This window comes from Prenolepis imparis, unplaced genomic scaffold (assembly GCF_030444845.1).
Source record: "Prenolepis imparis isolate NDT839.2.m4 unplaced genomic scaffold, iyPreImpa1.0 SCAF_1, whole genome shotgun sequence".
In the NCBI taxonomy this organism is placed as follows: Eukaryota; Metazoa; Arthropoda; class Insecta; order Hymenoptera; family Formicidae; genus Prenolepis; species Prenolepis imparis.
In genome coordinates this window covers 20,197,387-20,210,395 of record NW_028141159.1, presented here as the reverse complement: position 1 = coordinate 20,210,395, position 13,009 = coordinate 20,197,387, and the positions used below count along the sequence as shown (strand labels likewise).

The 13,009-nt window shown below is 36.6% G+C and overlaps 2 protein-coding genes across 6 annotated transcripts in view; one reads left to right on the top strand and one right to left on the bottom strand.

Annotated features, from left to right (window-relative positions):
- Smash (smallish) overlaps positions 1 to 11,706 on the bottom strand; it is a 57,233-nt gene extending 45,527 nt beyond the window's left edge. For 3 of the 5 annotated variants that reach the window (XM_083036681.1, XM_083036700.1, XM_083036691.1), the window contains exon 1: positions 11,309 to 11,706. The gene's annotated coding sequence lies outside the window, so the exon portion shown is untranslated. The remainder of the gene's footprint in view (positions 1 to 11,308) is intronic. The other 2 variants (XM_083036709.1, XM_083036720.1) reach the window with 1 other exon arrangement.
- A 165-nt stretch (positions 11,707 to 11,871) lies between these two features.
- The window catches only part of LOC145935406 (uncharacterized), a 344,338-nt gene continuing 343,200 nt past the window's right edge, over positions 11,872 to 13,009 (top strand). Inside the window, exon 1 of the mRNA XM_083036756.1 lies at positions 11,872 to 12,149. The gene's annotated coding sequence lies outside the window, so the exon portion shown is untranslated. The remainder of the gene's footprint in view (positions 12,150 to 13,009) is intronic.

Genomic DNA, 13,009 nt, shown 5'->3' with positions numbered 1-13,009 from the left:
GTGTGCTATCTTAGCGTTGTAAAATAATTTTACGAGATACCGTTATATTCGCGTACGCGGCACCGACAGGCGCCGAAAGCCGTAAAATCGCATAAATAGGCGGTCGCGAAATGTCTACGCTAAGTGCTCGCCTATCTGAAGATCCCGCCGTTGATGCATTTTAACGAATTATAGCTAGTTCGCTCTGTTGCAGCAGACAAAGCAGTTCGGGAGAGCATATTTTTATGCAACGCAACGGTAGTACACGTATACACGCATTCACGCACGTACGCTCGTGCGAAAAATCAGCGATCCTACACGTGGCTGTACCTCTCTCTCTCTCCTTCTTTCTCTCTTTCTCGCCGTGTGTTTCGTTGCGTGTATATGTGCGTGACCGTTATGCAATTGCACGCCAACCGAAAGCATGAAAATAAAACGCGACTGCTCCTCTCCCTCTGAGGTGAAGGACGCGCTGGAATGCCGCGACGATGGTGATGCAACGCCATGCGACACGTCACGATGCGTTGTAATGCACCGAGAGATCTTTTCGGGTCATCTAACTCTAGGCGTGTCCTAAATGCACCACGAGATTTGACATTCGAAAATCCACTTTACGCTTATAATATTATATTGATTAATATTTGGACGCAGTTATGCAATATGGAACCAACCACCAATTTTTTTTATTTCGAGATTTTTATTGCAATATATGCCTGAATGTATCAGGCACAAATTGCAATAAAAATCTCGAAATCGAAAAAATTAGTGATTGGTTCCCCATATTGCATAATTGCGTCCATTTGTAACAAATTAATTTATACACTAAGAGAATTTTCTCTTAAAATTTACCGTGAAAATCATGGTAATCGTGGGACTGTATGGTATGGAAAGAATTTCTTTGATTAATATTTATCACAATAAAAATAATAATATCTATCACAATAAAATATAAAACATGTTTGATTAATTTTACTAATACGATTACCAAGAGAAAATTCTCTCTGTATATACATATATTTGATTCTGATATAAAGAGAAAATAAAATATTTCGTTATTAAAAAAAATGTATAACAAAAATCTATAATGCAGCTTGAAACTTGTAATTAAACGCAGAAGTGTTTTTCAAATTAATTAGACTTGAAATTTTTCAATTTTTTGCATATAACTTAAATTCATAAAAAAGTATATCTCAGGTAATTTTCTTTTCATTTAGATTATCGTATCGTAAAGATTTAACAATAATGTATTGCACTAAATGACTAGGGATTTCTAAAAATTAAATTATAAAAGAATTCGCGTAGGAGTTGGCTTTTATTGTCGATTGTGACATTTTCCCGCAACGATGCGGCATCACTGGCCACGTAATTTACACCGCGAGGAGTGGAGGATGAAAATGGCTTCGTCACGATATCGGTGACTTCCGTCGAATCCTCTCGCGCGGAACGCGGAGCGAGCAAGCATTGCATCGCATCACATCGCATCGCATTGCATCGCATTGCATCGCATTGCATCGTCACTAGCGGCAGCGCGGAACAGGTGCATCTAAGTCGGTGACTCGTATGCCAACGGTATCTCGCGTGTGCGTTTTTGCGTCTTCTAAGGATCTTCTAAAGATGAGGTCAACGACATCCTCGCGTCAGTGACAAGCCGGAGCGCTTTGTTGTACCGCGAGAAACATTACGACTAACGTTACAAGCAAACTCGAATCAGATCACGCTAGTAGAATAGACAATAACAGTGCATAGTACCAATCGCTATTGATTATAGCGCAGCGGAAGATGCAAGGAAGAATGCGAGGAATAGAACTAGTGAAAATTCGAAAAGTAATTTAATTTTGTTTTTTTTTGCAAGAAAATATAAAAACGCTGAAAATGGAATCTACACGCGTGTAATTTCGATTTTATCAAATCGCAGTCACATAGCAAAAATAACGGGCATCATCCGTGAAGTTACGAATCTAATTTTACGGTTTAAAAACATAATGGATATTTCTTTCCATCTAGCCCATCTAAATTAACGAGAACGTAACGTCGAAACGGAAGAAAACGGAATCGACGGGCAAGTCAGTCGAGAGAGCACGCCTATTGCAATGCTTTTAGCCTCGAGCGTAACCGAGTCCGCGAACCGAGTTTACGAACAGCTGTATCGTCGATAATTGTTACGCGCGTGTATACTACGCTTACGCGAGATAGGTACGCATCGTGCGTTCCGCATCGCTCGTTCCAGCTGTCCTCGTTTGCTGGGTTACTGGCTCATTTTCAACGTTTTCCGCACGTTTCCGCGAATCAAGAGGATTTATCGGTCCGCGGATAATATTAATTTCGAAATAAACGCATTTTTCCAGCTAGTCCGCTGCCTATCGCTATTTGCCTCGTCCTAATACGACATTTAATGATCCTAGCCCGATATAAAGCGTTATAAATATTATTCATATTTGGCAGACATCTATCGTAATCTGAAAAAATTGATTCTGCTTATCGCACTCGGTTTACAGAATTTTTCTGCATCTAAAATAAGAGATTCGTGCAATTATATTTCAAAGAAAAAGAAAGAGAACAAACTAGCAAATACAATTTTTGAGAAAACAGATTTCTTAACAGTAGAGAAAGTCTGTTTATTAATATGATATAGGCTTTCTGAATTTATTTCTTTCTGTCAGGAAACGTTTAGTAAATGTTTATAGTGCAATTAATAAATTATTTTAAAACAAGAGCAATTATAATTTCTGTCTAATTTATATATATTAGAATAATTTATAATTTTATATAAATGCAACGTATATTATTCGTAAATAAACAAATAAAATGTATAGAGTATAAAAAATACAGTTACATGTTTATATTATATACTATTATATTATACATATACTATAGATTTATTTCCAAGAGAAAAGCACATTATAAAATAATGTTGACAACAGAATGATTACGCAGTAAAGACTTGTGCGGTTTTCTTTCTGCATTCTTTACTTGATTCACTATTTTCAAACCGCGTATTCTTACAAATGCATTTTGAATGAATGGTAAGGGTTCGCGAGCTCAATATCCCGCGGCTTCGAACGAGCGAAAATATGAGGCTCGAGAGGCTGCGAGATACGAGAAGCGACGACGAGACGCGTTCGAAGAGCTAAAGCAGGTCGGTCGGAAATAAGCACAAAGCCCACTGTCAGCTGCCAAAAGATTTCTCGGATCGCATTGTGCGGCCCTGTTGTAAAAAAAAAAAACTTGTAAAGATTCAAGAGTACCGTGAAATCCGCATATAAAGAGCTCTTTTTTTCCAAAGCAATATAAAATATACAACTTATGCGCTGTTATTGAAAATTACATAAAAAAGGTTGTGATTATTAAAAATAAAAATATCAAAAAGCTGCTCTTTTCCTTGAATAATAATTTTAATTATCTAGAAAAATATATATAATTATTTTTTACATTTGCATTAATATCTCTCTCTCATACATTTCTCACAAATTTTATTTATTAGAGCATTTTCAATTAATATAGTATTTATAAGTATAGATTCTGTTTTATTGGAAAACAATTTTACGTGAATGTAAGTGTTTAGCATATTCTTAAAATATAAAATTTATAAATAGATTCTATTTTATTGGAAAACAATTTTACACGAATATAAGTGTAAAATTGTTTTCCAATAAAATTTATTTATAGATGTTATACACGTATATAAGAATATGTGTCAATAATACATTCACAGTATAATTCGCATTTTTTGCGTCTAATCTGCAAGTACACGCATATATTATATGTACACGTTTAAAAATGTAATGTCATTTTAGATGAAGAATTTTTTTTTTAGATATATAAAATATATTTAGATTTAAAGAAAAAAAATATAGACAACGACATATGTAAAGGATACACACATGTACTTTGTACATTCGTAAAAGATGAAATTATCCGGATAATTTGTTAATGTGTGTTTCGAGTAGTAAGAACAGGCGCCGTTAAAATATATCTCTCTGTCGGAGCAGAGTGTAACGAGTGGATTGTGCAAAAGGATCCGTCGTATCTCGGTATTTTAATAAGAATCGACTATTCAGCCCTCTCTCAGGCCCGGTAGAAATGCGATCCGCGTAGATTGCGCGGTGGCAAAGCATTACGCGTTTAAATCGAGCGAGCAGTTGGCGAGTATCCAATCGTTGATCCGATCGCCTAATGAGACTTTAATCGCCGGTAGATTAAATTTAAATTACGACTTAGCCGTCCAAGTATTCCGTTGCACTGTGTCCTTTTTTTCTTTCTCTTGATCTCTTCCCTTTCCTCCCCCTCTGTGTGTCCACAGCGTCATGGTATTTATTTTTCTGAGACAAAGGTCGGGTCCACGTAAGTGCATCCGATGCACGCCGGAATGTGGTTCAATCTACCAGTGCCACGCCAGGCGATACGCGATCGCGCGGTTTGATTTATGCACGTAGATATTTAGTGGTGCTAGAGTGAGAGAAAGAGAGAGAGAGAGAAAATAAAAGAGGGAAATAGGTTTCTCGTAAACCAGGCATGTCGCGCGATTGCGGGCATATTATCGGGCAATTATTCGTGCATATTTCTCTGAAAAGTTATCTCCCGTCAGAAAATACCGAGAGATCTCTGTCCGATCAATTTCAAAAGTGGAATTTAGAAATTTTAAAAATAACGACAGACAGGTGAAGAGATCTCACGCAATATTCTATCGTCGAGAAATATTTCATCTCGTTTTATTTTGTCTTTTTTTTAAGGCCCAATTTCTTAGATTCTCTTGTTAATTACGGAGTTCTGTTCACGTATATTACGCGCAGATGCGCATGATTGTTTCCTCTGACAGCTATATGCGATTTAGAGAGTAAGCTTGTATTTTTACCGTAATTTATTCCGGTCAATAACATGTTCTTCTCGTTTCAACGGCTGAAGTCTCACAAAGTTCTATGAGTCTACGAGAATCACAGCTTGAGAACCGCTATTTTAAACTCTGACAAGGCACAATGCACACGCAGCATCGTATAAATAGTTTGAATAGAATACAATCATGCGATTTATTAACGCTATATTATATTTTTGCGAATCCATAATTAATATATTATTGTGAGAGAAGCTAATTATTTTATCAACTACCGAGCAATTCCTTTCTTTCATACGTAAGAGATTACAAATCAATCTTCTAAAGCTAGTTTTTCTCAATGTTATGTTAATAAATATCTCTATGCCTTTTTTGGAGGCAAAAGCCAGAAAAAAGTCGAGGGATAATTAAATTGTGATTTATGCTAAGTCGAAGAACTTCTTAACTGTTTAAAGATTAACAGTTGGAAGTACAATATGAGGAAGGTATCGATGTTGCTTTAAAACATAGTCAATAAAACGGACAAGACACGTTCACAGCTGTCTCGTTCATCCATTCTGTCTCTTTCTCTACATGTCGAAGTACCCGGATTCCTACGTGCATAATAGCAGACGACATGCCGATTACTATAATTATCATATCTACGTATAACTGCATAACAGGTGTCGCGCACCTACTCGACATGTTTTTATCAACATGCTTTTATCGTGACCGGAATGTATAGAAGTACGAACTACATAATAACTGTCACATGTTTTGCGCGCGTATACAATCGAATATAAATTATCAGTGGTGCCGCAGATAATCCGCTTGTTTAATCCGCCTGTGACAATACGTCACGATGATACGCAATTTTCGATGACAGTTACATTGCACCACGTGTACTTATTTTTCGTGTCATTGTATTCAAATGAATTATTCTCGTTATCTTGAAAATGTTATTCCTCTATCTACCTATTCACGAGATGAGTCTAAAAGATGCCTGAAAGATTACGATCATTAGGATTCTGTTTTAGACATTATTGTAAGAGCATTTGCATAACACAAGGTAATTCTCACATTGTAAAAAGACGAAATGCTAACATGATTTTTTTGTCGGATAAGTCTTGAAAAAAATTCAAAGATTGTATTATACTCTTTAGTATTAAAAGAGAGAGAGAGAGAGAGAGAGAGAGAGAGAGAGGAGGAAGAGAAAAGTAGGTTTTCCCAGATCTTATTTCGTAGCCAAACAGAGAGCTTCGCGTGACAGAGTAGGTTGAGAAGCCATATATTTGAATAGGATGTGCTCGAATGTGTAATGTTTGAATGTTGCCTTGGTTTAACTCCGTTTTCTACACATGTAAATGCGCATTAAATTGATACGAACGGATTTAATGATGTCTATATCCACATACGCGTATCAGAGTCGATCTAAATATCGAAGGGTTTCCTGTTTCCTGTGTTTAATAGACGCGGAAAAAATTATCTTGTTAATATTATGGATACGCGAACGAGGAGAGAGTTAAAAGTGAAAACTAATATTTTATTTTTTGTTTGTTTGTTTTATTATGCAGCCCCCAGTACTAATTATATAAGTATAAATATATACTATAACGAGATTGAAAAAAATTATTAGAATTAAATTAAAATATTAAAGTGACTGTGTGTGTGTGTCACAATTTAAGCGCTATTCTATTCAGAGAAATCATCAACTTTGTTATATGTACATGAAGCCGAGTTCCCATGTTAGAGATAGAGGTCAGAAAAAGAGAGAAAATGCTGCGAAAAGAGAGACAGACTGCGTGTGAACGTTTCTTTTTACCTCATTGAGGGGATTTCCTTGCAGGAGAGTAAATAGTCACCTGTGAGAAGGGGGTCATTTTCACAAAAACGAGGGGAAAGCTCGTTCGAAGCAACATCGCAAAGGCGCATCGCGTATAATATTCACTTCGGTAAGAATTCTCAAGCTTATCTCTTGACTGATTGTTCGTACGCGTTACCTCAAAAATGATTTAAATGCGCGACTTTGTGTGAAATATCCTAATTGCGATAATTGTGCACGACTGAAGTTAACCTTCAAAAACCGTCGGTTTACGGAAATAAACGAATAATCGTATGGTTTCTTAATGAAGATGGACGTGCGGCGTAAAGGTGATTTCACTCTTTCATTCCGCCAAGATCCACAATTTATCAATGTGATGATTAGGATTTGCGTGATCTGCGAAAGAAACTCGCGGAGTAATGATACGTTAGAGATACATATTGTAAGAAAGAGTGAAATTTTCTGTATAAATCACGCGTTACGAGAATGTGTGGACCTTATTTTCATTCAGTTTCCGTATTGTAAAGAATCTAAGAATAATATATGCCTAAAAGTTATATAAATAAATTACTCACGAATCTCTTTGTGACAACAACAAAAGAAGAATCTTAATTTATCTAAGTTATTTTTCATTCAATCAAAATCAATTCCGTTATTCAACTCACTTTTTATTTGTTGTATCACGCACATCGCTTTATTGAGGCTGCCGAAAATCTTTATAGAATAGGCGAGTAAAGTGACTAGAGTGACTCAGACTGACAAGAGTCAATTGAGAAGGTCGCAACATCGACAATGATATTATCTCATTACAATATAGAGACGAATACGATAGAAATGTCACGCATACATATTTACGTCATAATATATCGTGGGGGATATTTAAAAAGAAATTTTCTCTCGAGAAAAAATTCTTGACAGTTCTTTAGCAATCGCGAGATAGCTGGATTCGCGCGTCATTATCCGCGAATTATTAATACAATACGTGCCAGGTGTACCGGATGGAAATCAACTTGACGGAGCATCAGTGCGACGCAGAGAAAGTTAGTGTCGCGATGCGTGCAAACTAACTTTTTCATCATCTTTCGCGGCGCATGTCGCCTGTCATCGAAGACAGTCCGAATCGATACAGCGGCGCAGCAGGAAAGTAGACGAACGCGAACTCGCGCTTACCGCATGGCCTGTACTTCGTGGCGAAGTATATACATACTTGGGTGACGATGAACCGGTTTTCTAAACCGGGAGAAAATGGCGAATGCAGATGCGAGCGAGTATAATTACAGCGACGGTATAATTTAATATGTCGGTCGACGTCGACGATTAATCTATACGCGCTCGGACGAACTATATTTAGACATTCCGCGATATTTTCGATGTGTTGTCGCTCGTGAATCTTTCTCCGGCTCGCTAATAAATACTGTCGAGACTTGCCGTTAATTCGTCAATTGCACGAATGTTTATGAAATTATGTTCACGAGTAAAGTGCTCTTTGTCTCATTATAATTTCACAAATTCGCGCCGTAAAAAAAAGATTGAATTATTTTTATATTTAAACGCAAGGACTGTTTATACAATGCAACCATATAATCGTGCGGATGTACGCGGTTGCGTCGCTAAGAGGACGCGGCAAGAAGAAATAATTGCTAAGTGCATTAAGTCTATTAGCGTCTTTTGCCGGCCAGGAACCGACAAGTCACTCTCTATCTACTGATGCTCCGTTCGTTTTAATTAATTGCCTTTTTAATATTTTGCGAACATCCCTTCCTTGCGGTCATCCTCGTGCATCGACCTCTCTCTCTCTCTTTCTCTTTTCTCTCGCGATCTATTTAAATGATATCAGATAAAGGTATCGAAAAGAGATTTGAAAGGATTATCGAGTCTGAGGAAAGTATAATAGTCGTGAAAGCGCGACAGCCGACTTCCTTCGTGACTATTAAAGCGTACAAATAAGCGGCTAAAAACGAATCATCGATTTCTACAGGCGGTCATCCTCTCCCGTCTATACCTGTTCGCACATTACGATTGTTAGGATTTCCGGTATCGAGTTATAAAGAACGGGAAGCGACGCGTTTCCTCCACCTGTATTCCGCATGTAGAGCAAATCATGTCGATTACGTCGTTGTTGGATAAAAACGTATGATTTGTTTTTAACGATGCAGTTGCAGCGTTAACGTCAAATAGCGTCGCGAGACGACTACGAGATTTTTATAGAGCGGATTTTATAGATTATATATGTTATAGCGCGCATAAATTTTTTAATATTCTTCAGCTGATTATTAAAACACAATGTTAAAAATCGAGGAAAATAAATAACGTGTCAGGGCTGTAAATTCGAATGTGTGAAACTGCGGGGAATTTGTGCATCGAGATGCGGATGGCACGCGGCTTTCTAAATTTGTATCAAATACTAAGAGACGTCACTTTCACCGGATCGATAAATTCCGCGTCACAACATGCAGTTAGATTAAATCCTGGCATGAAAGAGTATATCTTCTGATCCGAAAATTGCTTACAAAACTCGAATAAATTGCAAAGGAGATAATCCTGGGATATAGCTAAGCGAATTGTCGGTATATATATACTATATTTACGTATACCGTAAATCAAACTGTATAGCAATAAAAGATTTCAAACTTTTTTTTGAGATAGGACTCTAAGGAGAAATGCCACATGATATTGATCATCGTAAGTCAACTCGATGATAGACGCGTAGGTTGTTAACACCTTAGGCTGTCTTTTTTTATCATGGCGAGAAAATGATGAATGACACTTGATTAGCATCTATATCCTCGCGTATTAAAAATAAAGCTTTAAAATCAAATATAAACACGAGCAATTGCAAAAGAAAAATTAATTTTATTTAATTATTTTAATTATTTCGCGTATATAAAATAAAATAATGTTCACACTTATTTTCGTGCATAAAACTTTAATGCGTCAATCAAATCAAGTTGAAGTATTAGCATCTATATCCTCGCGTATTAAAAATAAAGCTTTAAAATCAAATATAAACACGAGCAATTGCAAAAGAAAAATTAATTTTATTTAATTATTTTAATTATTTCGCGTATATAAAATAAAATAATGTTCACACTTATTCTCGTGCATAAAACTTTAATGCGTCAATCAAATCAAGTTGAAGTATTAGCATCTATATCCTCGCGTATTAAAAATAAAGCTTTAAAATCAAATATAAACACGAGCAATTGCAAAAGAAAAATTAATTTTATTTAATTATTTTAATTATTTCGCGTATATAAAATAAAATAATGTTCACACTTATTCTCGTGCATAAAACTTTAATGCGTCAATCAAATCAAGTTGAAGTATTAGCAGTTTCGACCAAACAACATAAAAATTTAAAAGATGTCAAAAATATATCTGAAAAATGAAAAAGTTTTTAGATATCTTTCGCAAGTTTATGCAACTTGAATATATTTTGGCAAATGCGTGTAGATAATTCTTAAAAAATTAATTCGATTAACATACAGGATAATCTATTTGAAACATAAAAGAATGAATTGTTTCGTGACAATCATGGTTTGCGGAATTATTTCACAAACGCGGCGTTATAAATCAACTGCGATTTAATGGCGTCTATTATGTAACATGCCAAAATAACATGCGAAACAGCGTTGGTCGTCCTAATGGAAACATGTTCGCACGACATCACGCAACGAAAGACCCGATGGAAAGAGACCATCCGTTCAATTTGCATCGTTAATTATTAACCACGTGATAACATCCACGCTGATTTGGTCATAAGACTAATAATTCAATCGTCGATCGAATCAACAAAGACATTCATATAGCAAGAATCAAACGTTTACGAGTTTGTTTATATTAACGTTGTGTTTAACGTTGACTTTAATTATAAACAAATTTTCTTTCTCTGTCTACACGAATCTTTCTAAATATAATAATAATTTTAAAAAGGATTTCGAATCGCGATATAAGCGAGACTTGCTTAACTTGGTATAATTAGAATTGAGTTGACGCAACTAACAATAAGAGAATGATTTCGTTATATCAAGGCTTAAAATTGAGTGTCTCGTTTCTCAATTTCTATTTGCATGCCTTTGTATAATTCGTCAAAAAATACGAAAAAAAATACAATCATTCTTTCGAGTTATTCATTATCTTTGTTGAATCTACACCGCATTATTTTCCCTTCAAATATTCTAGGAATTATGATTTCACTTGCAAAGATATCTCGTTCGTCACATCGTGATATCAATTATGCAATCAGTTCGCTATAAAATGCGCTCTTTTAAACTAGTGATTCACTGTTGCGGTCGAAACTGTTTGCAATTAAACATTTACAATCTTGTATTATCTTTTATTATCTTCATGTGCGATCCGATCGTCGTTAGACGATCGTCTAACGCAGACATCCTTACTTAGAAAAAAAATGCATTACATTATCGCGCAGGATTGTGTGACTTCACACGGATATACCGTAGTAAGGAATTCGCGACGACACGTCATGAATTAAAAATGGATTTGGGTCAGATGGAGAGCAAGCGGTAGCGCGTGCTAAGTCAAGAATTGCGATCTCTCGGGTTTACGATCTCTTTCCCGGGCGCAGAAATGTTGGTTCGTTCGTTCGCTCGCTCGCTCGTTATCGTGTACGCCTTTCTAAATTCTCGCGTGCGATTTCCACGAAGCGTCGTGGTGAATCCATCTTATCTCGCGTCTCTTACCTTGCGAGAGATGCTTTTCCTGCGTGTCGAGTAAAATATCCACACAGAGAGACAGGATCCTCGCACAAGAGAAGATGCTGATGGGGCGAAGGAGAAGAGCTATGGCGGGTGGCTCCGCAGGCTCACCCGAGGTCCGTGCGCTTGTCAAAACCAACTTATCGATCGCACTTGAATCCGTGGTACACGAGCCTCTACGGATCTCTACCACAGGGAAGAGAGAAGGTATTTCACTGCTATCTCTCGAACGTTGTGTTAGAGCATGAAATTCAAGGTGTACTCGCGCGCGAGAGAAAAAGGAGAGACGGACGGAGAAAGAGAGAGAGAAAGAGAGAAAGGGACGCGAAGAGAGACGGCCGAGAGATACCGCTCAGGCCGGTTTACCGTGAGGAACTGATCGGGCAGGCTCGCAGGCTGGCTTGTTTGGTACGCGACCGCGCAGTCGGCCGTTTCCGTTTCCACTCGGTGCAACTCGGCGCTCCTCGCTCATCGGCTTGCATCGACCGCCTTCGGCTCCACTCGGACGCGGGCAACCTCGAACGAACTTTTGCGCGGGTCGAGGCCGAACGCGAAAAGAGAGAAGAGGCTTCTTCTTGTGTACTACGGCTGTTACATACCTACCTCCGTCTTCCTCGACCTCACGCTCGTTAACTCCGCGACAATTCGTCACTCTGTTCTTCGCTAAATGAAGCTGCGAACGAAGCCGGTGGACGGTAGCGTCCATTATTGCCGCGAAGAAAAGTAGAAGCGAATCGCGTAATCTCTGTGGCGCGGTTTCCCGCCACGAGAATCTCTGGCTTTTGTTGAAGACCCGCACGGTAGTTTCTCAGCGCAAAAATATACGGTACGATACCTTCATTTATGTACAAATGTATAGGTAGGCGAAGATCTAATCAAGGGATGAAGAGCGAACACGAGAGGAGAGGTTAGGTTCTCGTCGAGTCCGTGTTACGTTCGAGTCCGATAAAAGATAATAATCGATAAATGCATATTTTATTATCGTTACTATCACAGTGCTCTATAAAAAATTTATTACTTTTTCGATATTTATAGGATTTTTGGCTGTACTGCTGGAATGTATTAAAATGAGCAAAATGAACACCAATATATAATTGATTTATTTCGCTTATTTTAATACATTCCAACATACATTATAATATAATTTACATAATATATGCATTATAATATATTTATACATGTATATATATATATATATATATATATTATTATATATAATTATAATATTATATACAATTAAAATATTACATACAATAATATTTCGTTCATTATACACACACACACACACACACACACACACACACACACACACACACACACACACACACACACACACACACACACACACACACAATATATATATATTAATAGTTATATTTGTATTAAATATTTTAAAATATTATTATTAAAATTTGTCCGTACATATTGATTATCTGTTAATTCGATTGAAAAGTATCCTTCAATGAAAAAAATATTTCTCAAGAATCAAACGCATGGTAGGTTCTCCTAATTGCTAAAAAACAAATTGTAATTGTTATAATTAAAAATACATAACATTTTGATGAATATATTACGTAATATATGATTGAATTTTTTCTTACAATTTATCTTGAAAATTATGGGACGTAATCGTGGGACAATATGGTATAAAAAGAATTTTATGAGAATTTCTCTGATTAATATTTA